At 43.3% G+C, this 10,920-nt stretch overlaps 1 non-coding gene across 1 annotated transcript; it reads right to left on the bottom strand.

Annotated features, from left to right (window-relative positions):
- Positions 1-9,046: 9,046 nt before the first annotated feature.
- LOC111802783 (small nucleolar RNA Z247) lies at positions 9,047-9,186 on the bottom strand. Its single transcript, XR_002816317.2, has one exon. It is a non-coding gene; the product is annotated as a small nucleolar RNA Z247 (small nucleolar RNA).
- Between the last annotated feature and the right edge of the window lie 1,734 nt (positions 9,187-10,920).

The raw sequence follows: 10,920 nt of genomic DNA, 5'->3' as shown, positions 1-10,920 counted from the left end.
ACCCCTCGACCAAAGGGAGAGGGGTGAAACCGCGAGACCAAAGGGCGAGACCGAAGGGAGAGGGGTGAAACAGCTCGACCGAGAGGGAGAGGGGTGAAACAGCGAGACCGAGTGAAAGAGTGAAAGAAGGAATCTTTCGGATTTACTTACAGTTAAGTCGAATTGATTCTTCGATAGTCTTGACTTATTAATTACCTTTACTGGATTTTCTCCCAAAAAAATAAGGGAAGGGTAGACTTTTCTCCCTAAAAATGGACAGAGGATAGGAGAATTCTAGTTTTGTGAGTGTTTACAGGAGAGTGAAAGAGCGAGACCGAGAGGGAGAGGGGTGAGGTGGATTCAATTCAACAAAGTCAGGCTTGACACCTTTTATATAGCATCTTTCTCTCCCAACAAGTCTTTCTTCCTTCATTTTCACTAGCGCTTCCCGTAAAATCTGTTGTTTTTTATTTCAACTCACAAGGCTAGGTCTGACACCCGAAAGAGTCTTTCACTTTACCTATCTTAACTGAGAGAAATCTAAATAGGCTATCACCGCTAATAGAAAAATTGCTTGACTCGGCTTACCAATTCTATTAAAGAAAATGAAAGGGCTACTAAATACCTTTCGACAACTTACTAATGAACGAACCTTGTTACTCTCCAGCGCCTATTAAGGCTAGTTCTAATTTTCTCTTTGTCTTTCTAGCCGCTTTCCTTGCTTCGCCATACCGGGGAATGGACTGACTGACTAAGTCACTTAAGGTTTGGAAGAACCCTTGCTAGCAGCTTTTGTGTAAAGAGAAATCTCCCTTTGTTAACTTACGTAAGGGACTGACTGACTAAGTCTCTCTCTATGCTATGGCAATCACTAAAAAAAGAGGGTTAACCATTGGTTCATTTGATTCCGGGCCGGATGGATCCAGTGCATGATCCATAGGGGGTCCTTATTATCAAGGAAATTGATTCAACAAACTCTTTCCTCTTCCTGCTGTCCCCATGAGGCAGAGCTACCGCCGGTATTAAGGGGTTAACCGAAGGCGATTTTTCAATAGCTAAATACTCCGGTTGTTGAAGAACAGAAGCTTGGGGATTGTTATCTGGTTCAAGCTCTTCGCCATGAGGACCATCTTCAATGGGTTGCATGTCAGCAGCAGCAACATCTGAATCACGAAGGTTAACTTCAGTGGTAGGTGCTGGGTAGCATTGGTTCTTGGAACATAGGACATTCTCAGTGACGGGTTGACACCAGGTTCCTTATTCGCCACTTTGCATTCGTGACAGGCATTACCTTGTGCAATGCGTGCAGAACTTAGGTATTCCTAAATCAACAATTTCTTGCTAGTGATCCATACATACATAGTCGATCCAATCAAAACACAATTTGGGAGGGTTTCCTTGATAAGATCGATTTCTATACAAACCCTAGCTTTATTGTGAGAGGGGTGAAACCGCGAGACCAAAGGGAGAGGGGCGAAGACCTGAGACCCGTAGGGCGAAGAGGTTCAACCGCTCGACGAGAAAAGAAAAGGGCGAGACCGAAGGGAGAGGGGGGTGTGAGACAAGCTTCGTAGGACCGGTCAGGCCAATTCCGAAAGTCAAGTCGAGACGATAGAAAACAGGTGAAACTCAAAGAAGAAGACAATGGAGTCGCAATACCCAACATAGGCGCATGCATTGGATCACCATTGCGGAGACAGAAATCATGGCTCCAGCAGAAAACAAACCCTAAACCATAAATCCCTCAATAAAAAACTTCTCTTTGTTTGGTGCATATCTTCTTCGAGAGCTTGATTCAGACAAGACGTGCCTTGGATCTAACAAACAGATTTGACTTTAACAAACAGATTTGACTTTAACAACTGGAGTATTTGGTACGCCAGTTCTTTCGAGCGAACTCCCGAACTACCGTCCTCATCCTTAGAAAGGGTTTTGCTAGAACTCCATCCTTTTTCATATTTGACTTTAAGAAGATAGCTTTCCTTAGAAACTCCCACAATTCACTACAATCTATTCCCACCCTTTGACTCCTCCCTACCTACTCCCTTACTAACTAAACTAAACTAAATCCCCAAGCTCAGGTCACCTAGCTGAGAAAGGAAAGGCTGATGAGGCTAAATTACTTATTACTTGCTTGCCGAGCTAAACGAGTAAGGAACACACCGAGCAAGAGATCTCGACAGTTAGACAGAAAGTTTGTCAGGGGTCAGCGGGCACTGAGCGACGGAAGCAAAGAAAGAATCAAGCTAGGGAACACTCCCTATTGACTAAAGGCCTCTTTCATTAAGGGCTTCTAACGCTTTGGTTGTAGGCAGGACAGGTCCAACCCTTTGTTGTTCTCCTCATCTTTCAGAGAAAGGAGCTAACTCTTTCTTGCTTAAAAGAAGGAAGACATGCATGCCTCTCCTTTACAGTCTCACAGCTTCTCTCTTTCACAACCTGATTTCACTATAAACTAAAGCAATTATGTATGATCACAAGATAGCTTTTAATCTACGTTCTGACTTCTCTCTCTTTCACTCGGGTTGAACTAGGTAAATAGGCGGGATGATCAATCATCAGGTCAAGCTTCTTCCTTTCTTACTGTTCCATCTGTCTCATTGCTCCGCTACTGAATGGGAACCTTCTTGATTTCACTCATGAACCAGATTGAGCTCCGGAACCTCTATTCCATTACCATCAACCAGTGATTGTGAACAGTCAGTCAAGACGAAAGATTAATGAGCGTTCCCTGGAAGGAAAGACTGAAGCAAGATGAATTCATCATTCTTTCTTTCTCTTCTCCGTAACCTGATTGAACTTCTCTTTCTCCGTAACCTGAAAGCAAGTCAAGGCAAAAGCAAGATGAATGAGACTTTGCTCGCATATTCAATCAATCTTTCCCCTATTGATTCTTGAACTCGGTAAATAGGTGTTTCTTTGTTTGTTTTTCATCTTCTGTACTGGACTGATTGAAGGAGGTAAAGTGTCTTCGCTTCTGAGCCTGCCCTTGTTCTTTCCCTTCAAAGACGAACGGTAAACAACTCATTAACCTCTTCCTACTTATTCACCTTTGCCTCTATCGGTCTCGTGGCTTGGCCTCTCTCCTCTTTGACTCTATTCTCGTAGCTACTGAACCTATCGGTCTAATCTCATGGCTTCGCTCAATCACCAGTTACAGTCGGTAAAAGAAAAAGATCAAGCCCCACCCGACACCCTTTTGACTCTATTCTCTTCGTAGGTAAAGCAGCTGAGCTCATTCGCCTATTCTATTTATTGGTCTCACAGCTCCTCTCCGTCTTAGCTTAGCCTTTCTTCTAGCTTTCTTCCTTCTAGCTTTGTTTTATTCCCTTTTTTCACTCTGGTTGAACTATTCAAAGACTGGGTAAAGCTATTTGATTGAATGAGACTGAACCGGACCCTGACAAAAAGAGAGAGATGAATGAGAGAGAGTTTACGAACTAAACTACTGAGCGAACTCAAAGACTCTCAAAGACTCGGTAATTGACGATATTCCCTGAGCCTACTGAGCGAACCTGATTTCACTCTTTCCCTCGGTAAATAGAGTGTGTTTGATTTCACTCGTTCTCTCTCAAGCTATTCCATTGCCTCTCTGTCTTTCTTAGCCGAGCTAGCTTTCTTTGCTTTGCTTTATTCCTTTCATTCACTCAATCACTACTGAACCTGTAAAGACCAGAAAGAAAAGATTTTGTATCCCATATAACTGTAAAAGATTCAAATCGGTTTTTCCCTAAGGAAAGCAGCTTCAAGCTAATTTATTCTATCCCCATATAACTGTCAAAGTTCGTAAGAGGTTTTTCCCTCGGTAAAGCTTTTGAAAGAAAAGATTTTCTATCCCCATATAACTGTAAAACATTAAAAGAGGTTTTTCCCTAATAGCAGCATAGGAAATCAAATATTTTCTATCCCCATATAACTGTAAAACATTAAAAGAGGTTTTCCCCTAATAGCTGGAGCTTCAAGAAAAGAAATTCTATCCCCCCCCCCCCCCCCCCCCCCCCGTATTTTGAGGGATAAAAGAGTCTATTTTCCCTGATTTCCCTGAGGAACTCTCCTGTAAACACTCAAAAAACAAGAATGATCCTATCCTCCCCTGTATTTTGAGGGATAAAAGTGTATCTTTACCGTATTTTTGGGGATCAAATGGATGCTTTACCCTATTTTTTGGGCTATTTTCCTTGATTTCACTCTTTCGCTCTCCTGTAAACACTCAAAAAACTCTCATTCTCCTATCCTCTCCCTATTTTTTGGGATCAAATCGATGCTTTACCCTATTTTGAGAGATCAAAAGTGTATCCATCCCTGATTTTTTTTATTAAAATGTTATCGTTCCCTTATTTTTTTGATTCAAATCGAGGTCTTTAGGGCCGAGGTAATGTTGAAGTCAATCCTCAACTCCTTATTCCTTCTCCTTCACTCCTGAACCGGAACAAGATTTCACTGTAAACTAAGACTGCCCTCAAGATTCATTCTTTCTCTTCTCCTTCACTTTCTTTCACTCTTTTTCCTGTAAAGACCAATAATTCTTTTTTCCCTCCTCTCGCTATTTTTTCCTTCAAAGACAAGGTAAAGCTCTATCAGTGAGTTTGCTTCTTTCACTCTGGTTGAACTATTCTTTCACTGTAAACTCTGTCTTCGTCTTTGCTCCTTCAGTTGCCAAGTCAAGAGTCCGGTCTGAACAAAGGCATTATATGCAAATTCAAGCTTTCTTTCCCATTTAACTATTCAAGGCGACTTATACCACTTAGTAGGACCTTCTGGCTTAGAGGAGACCTTCCATGGTTGATATATCTTTCTTTCTTCCGAGACTGTCTGGTTATCCGGGAACTGGCTTAGAGGAGACCTTCCATGGTGGATATCTTCCGAGACTGTCTGTTTATCCGGGAATGTGACTCTTTGTTTCCCAGTCCTTATAAGGAGGAGTACAATGTCCGAATGTTCGATCGATGCTACTGTCACTAAGGGAATAGCTCCTTAATTCCTTCTTGTCTCGCTCGCTTACTTAGGCTTTCTTTCTTCCTTCCCTTTTTTCTCGACTAGTTCATGCAATGGGATGAGTTTCTATCCTGCCCCTTTCTTTGGGGGACCTAGTTGCTTTCTCCAAGTGAGTTTGGTATTTAGTAGCGGAGCGGGCAATAAGAACCTTTCGCTTGCGGAATCCAATCCATCACAACGAAAAAGACTAGCTTCGGGTTTCTCTCTCCCCGCCATAGAGATGGAAGATTTCTAGATCGAGGTTGCCACATCAAAAAGTAATGCTTGTTAGATTGAATGGCACGATGACCTATATGGGTCACGACCTCATGTATTTATAGATGCGTATAATGAAGATTACATTCCAAATCTATGATTTGGTAACAAACCATAAAATCATAGATTTGGTAACAAACCCTTCAAATCATAAACTAGTAAATCTTAGACTATTTTAGTATATACAGTTATGATCTATTTTAGGTTTAACACCCCCCCTCAATCTGGACGATGTACTACTAAGTTCAGATTGCGCCTAAAATAGCTAAAAGAAGGAGCTGGCAGTGGCTTTGTCATGATATCGGCGAGCTGATCCTTGGAAGATATGAGTCGAACATCAAGCTGACGAGTCGATACTCGTTCACGAACGAAGTGATAATCAACCTCAACATGCTTCGTCCGTCGATGAAAGATTGGATTGGCGGATAGGTAGGTGGCACCAATGTTGTCACACCATAGGCTAGGCGCTCGCGCTTGCGAGATCCCGAGCTCACGCAAGAGAACTTGGATCCAAATTAATTCGGCAGTGGCATCAGCAACCGCCTTATATTCGGCTTCCGTACTAGAACGAGAAACTGTCGATTGTTTCCTCGAACTCCAAGAGATAAGATTGCCACCAAAGAAGATCACATAGCCTCCAGTGCTTCGACGATCATCAGGATTCCCAGCCCAATCAGCATCTGAAAAGGCACTCAACAAATCAGTGCTGGACTTTGTAAGACACAAACCCATATCAATAGTGTCATGTAGATAACGGAGAATTCGTTTGACTGCCGCCCAATGTATAGAAGTCGGAGAGGACATGAACTGACACACTCTGTTGACACAGAAGGATATATCAGGACGTGTCAGAGACAAATATTGGAGAGCACCAACGACACTTCGATAGCGAGTAGTATCCTCAGGTGAGAGCTTTTCACCACCATTCAATAACAACTTCTCACTGGGAAGCATAGGTGTGGGCACACCTTTGGAGGTGAGCATATTGGTTCTGGCTAATAAATCTCGAATGTATTTATGTTGTGTCAGAATAAGTCCACTAGAAGTATGGCGGACCTCAATCCCAAGAAAATAACTCAAAATACCAAGATCCTTGACGGCAAAATCATCCTGAAGCTGTGTAAGAAGTTTCTCAGTAGCCGTAGAAGATGAGCTGATGATAATAATATCATCAACGTAGATGAGAATATACATCTGAATGCCCGTTTTGTTAAAAATAAAAAGAGAGACATCAGCCTTTGAAGGTGTAAAATCCAGCTGTAATAGTTTGGAGCTAAGGCGAGAAAACCAGGCACGCGGAGCTTGTTTAAGGCCATAAAGCGACTTATCCAGCTTGCAGAGATAACCAGGGTGTTGAGAATCCACAAATCCAGGGGGCTGCTTCATATAAACATCTTCATTAAGAAGGCCATGAAGAAAAGCATTTTGAATATCAATCTGCCGAATAGCCCAACCACGAGAAATAGCAAGAGATAATAAGAGCCGAATGGTAGTGGGCTTAACAACTGGACTAAAGGTATCATCATAATCGACGCCATACTGCTGTTTAAAACCTTTAGCAACCAGGCGTGCTTTGTAGCGATCAATAGAGCCATCTGGCTTTTGTTTGAGTTTGAAAACCCATTTGCAATCAATAACGTTAAGACCAGCACGAGGAGGAACTAAGTGCCATGTCTTATTTTTTTGAAGTGCCTGAAATTCATCATTCATTGCCTGACGCCAGAGGGGATGCTCCATAGCAGTAATATGTGAAGTAGGTTCAGAGGCAGAAGACCGAGCTACAAGATATGTTACTGTTCCATCTGTACGCACCTTGGGTTTCTTGATATTGTGCTTCAATCGAGTACCATACGGATGAGTAGTAGGTGCAGAATCCACATTTGAGGGGACGGCCGTATCAGCCGTTGCGAGGGGAGCAACCGATGCTACAGCAGTTGGTTGACCAACGGCCGAGGATTCGACCGGGCATTGCGCAATATCATCTGCTGGCGGAGAAGCCGATGCCTCAATCATTGGCGGAACAACCAACGCCGATTCGAATGGCAGCGACGCGGAGGATTGTTGCGGCAATTCCGAAGCTGATGTAGACACCAAATTTTCTGCATCCAAAGAGTTAGTAGGCCCAGACATATGCATGTGATCATTCTCCAAATTAGTACTGCTATTACCCAAATGCAAGGTGCACAAATCAGGGGCATTATGCGTCGACTGCATGATTGGGGAAGAATTAGGTGAGGCTCTCTTGAATGGAAAAACATTTTCATCAAATATGACATCTCTAGACATATAGACACGACCAGAATCGGTGTCAAGACACTTATACCCTTTATGTGAAGAACTGTAGCCTAGAAAGACACATTCCTTTGATCGAAAAGAGAGCTTTTGTTTGTTATAAGGACGAAGATGAGGCCAACAAGCACACCCAAAAATTTTTAATAAGGAGTAATTTGGTGGGGTATGAAAAAGAAGCTCTAAGGGGCATTTTTTATCGATGACACGAGTAGGAAGACGATTGATGAGATATGTGGCTGTAAGAAACGCGTCGTCCCAAAATTTAATAGGTACATGAGCATGAGCTAGAAGGGCTAGGCCAGTTTCAACAATATGACGATGCTTGCGTTCAGCAGACCCATTTTGTTGATGTGTGTGAGGGCACGAAACACGATGACCAATTCCAAGGGAACGAAAAAATGTGTTGTGAATTTTCTGATATTCCCCACCCCAATCAGATTGAACCCACTTGATTTTAGTATCTAGGAGGCGCTCAACATGAGCTTGGAATTGCAAAAATATACGAGGAGCTTCTGTACGATCATGCATCAAATAGATCCACGAAAATTTACTGAAATCATCAATGAAACTAATATAATATTTAAAACCCCCAACAGATGGAGGTGCAGGGCCCCAAACATCCGAAAAAATAAGTTCCAAAGGTGACGAAGACCTATGGGAAAAACTAGTATATGGTAATCGATGACTCTTTGCTAACTGACACGCATTACAAACTGACAAAGATGACTCACTAGCACACGAAATATTATTTAGACGCAAAATGGATTTTATTACTTGAGATGAAGGATGTCCAAGACGAGCATGCCATTGGGCGTGAGTAGTAGATCTGCTCACCAAGGCGTGCTTGAGATTATCGACATCGGATGGCTTAATAGGATAAAGACCAGATTCACACCTCCCATTTAGGAGACTTTTCCTCGACTGTCGATCCTTTATAGAAAAATGCCAAGGATGGAATTCAAAAAATACGTCATTATCACGAGAAAATTTATGAACAGAAAGAAGATGTTTGGAAATTTCAGGCACATGCAAAATATTACGCAACGCAAGAGGACGAGTAGCAGTATTAATTAGAGAATGACCAGTATGCAAAACACGCAAACCTGCTCCATTGCCGACTTGAACTTGTTCACCTCCATGATAACGTTCACGCACAGCGAGACGATCCAGGTCACTGGTGATATGGTCCGTAGCGCCTGTGTCGCTGTACCAATTTGGGTCAATCTTGTAAGAGGAAGTAGCCGCCAGTGCCGTAGGAGGAGCAGAAGAAGGTTCATCTTGATAGGACTCATCCATCCTATGCCAGCAGCGGATAGCAGTATGCCCCACTTTGCCGCAGATCTGGCAGGAAGGACGAGCAGAAGGGCCACGACGATCACCAGCAGGACGAGAGGGTGCATAACCTTGAGAACGACCACGACCGCGATCCCTACGCCCACGATTCTTCTGCTGACCACCACGACTAGCATAATTGGCAGAAGATCCAAGATTTAACTGAAGTTCAGCCTGGTGTTGTAGTTGGCGAGCTTCATACGTCATTAGATGTGCAAACACATCATCAAGGGTGAGGGCTTCACTCTTGGTAGTCATTGAGGTGACGAAGGGATCATAGTCAGGGCCAAGACCAGCGAGAAGATACGCGATCACATCATCATCCTGCAAGGCAGAGCCGGCGGCGGCCAGCTCGGTGGCTAGCCCTTTGATCTTGCAAAAATAATTTGCAGCAGATTGATCTCGTTTCTTGGACGTGGCAAGCTCAACACGAATCTGAGTAGTGCGAGCACGAGTTGACGATGAAAACATCCGCTGCAGGGTATCCCACGCCTCCTTGGACGTAGTAGCGGCAACCACATCATGAAGAATCTCCTCAGACATGGAGGAGAGAAGGCCGCTAAGGACTTGTTGATCCTGATCATACCACTGATTATAGGCCGGATTAGAGACCAGCTCAGCACCAGCAGCAGTTGAGGAAGGGATCAGCTTGGCAGGTGCAACATTGGTGCCATCGAGGTAGCCCATAAGCTTCGTACTCCGTAGGTAGGGGAGGAGCTGGGCACGCCATATGATGAAGTTGTTTTTGGTTAGACGAATTGTGACAACATGGTGTAGAGGGATTGGATATTGTTTAAGGCCAAAAGTCGCCATGGTAGTTGAGACGGTGTTGGAGATGGTGGATGGAGAGGAGGAAGAAGACATGGCGAGGAGTTTAAAAAATAAACCTTGGCTCTGATACCATGTTAGATTGAATGGCACGATGACCTATATGGGTCACGACCTCATGTATTTATAGATGCGTATAATGAAGATTACATTCCAAATCTATGATTTGGTAACAAACCATAAAATCATAGATTTGGTAACAAACCCTTCAAATCATAAACTAGTAAATCTTAGACTATTTTAGTATATACAGTTATGATCTATTTTAGGTTTAACAATGCTTAGAGGAACTTTTCGATGCACAGTCGGGGTAGGCTTCTCTGATTGCAACAATCGCGATATTCCCTTTGCTTGCCTTTTAGGAGTAGGAGCTGCACTGTTTGTTTGCCTTTTTTTGATGGTTGGTTGGGAAGACTTCGCAACAGGTCCTACGTGGATGCCCAGCAGCTTCAACAATTCTTTGAAAGGCTCTACTTATACGGCAGCCGCCTTCTAACATCGAGTTCACTCACCCATGCCCTTGGCTTACCTACCCGCCCGATTGGCTTTCAGCTTTCATCTCCTGATGTCAGAAAAGGTGTGTGTTCTATCGCATTCTTTTAGATATCCACGTGTGAGACTTTCATTCATTTAAGGAGCTTCTCAGCAGCTAAGGGCTTTGGGAGGCCGGGAAGGGCAGAATATACTACTATAGGGGCTTCCACTTCTCTTTTCAAAAGGAGAACTAAATTCAAGGGGTATTCCAATCCTCTGAAAAGAAGAAAGCAGCACTTTAGTGATTCAAAGTTCTTTACTAACTCAGTGTCGATCTCTAAACGCCTAATTAATCTCACGAATGGTTAAGAAAGCAAAGTTCACTCTCAAGCTAACCTGTGGATGCGGGCTCCACCTCTTTCACCTTTCTTTCAATGGGAGCTAGTTGAGCTTTAGCGGGCATACCTGTGTGGGGCATTCTTCGAGGAGAAAGGCATTTCCTCGTCTTGGTCCAGTAGTTGAGCTTCTTTTCACCTAACCGTCTGCCTTCTTGTACTGATGTTTCTGTCTTGTTTCGATTTCCCAGACATTAGTGATTTGGAACATTACTTAGGCTATCCCTCGGTTTTTGAATGTAGGAAGATTCCACCATAAGGGGATTACCGGTCTACTAGTATGATTGTAGGAGACTCTTCTTATTGGTCAATCAAGCTTGAAAGACTGACTCTTGCAGGGACAGAAGTGGGGGCTTTTCCGGGTTATTAA

This window comes from Cucurbita pepo, chromosome 4 (genome assembly GCF_057944985.1).
Source record: "Cucurbita pepo subsp. pepo isolate OVF chromosome 4, ASM5794498v1, whole genome shotgun sequence".
Lineage (NCBI taxonomy): Eukaryota > Viridiplantae > Streptophyta > Magnoliopsida > Cucurbitales > Cucurbitaceae > Cucurbita > Cucurbita pepo.
Note: the sequence above shows the minus strand (reverse complement) of the source record. Positions and strands in the feature narration are given on the sequence as shown.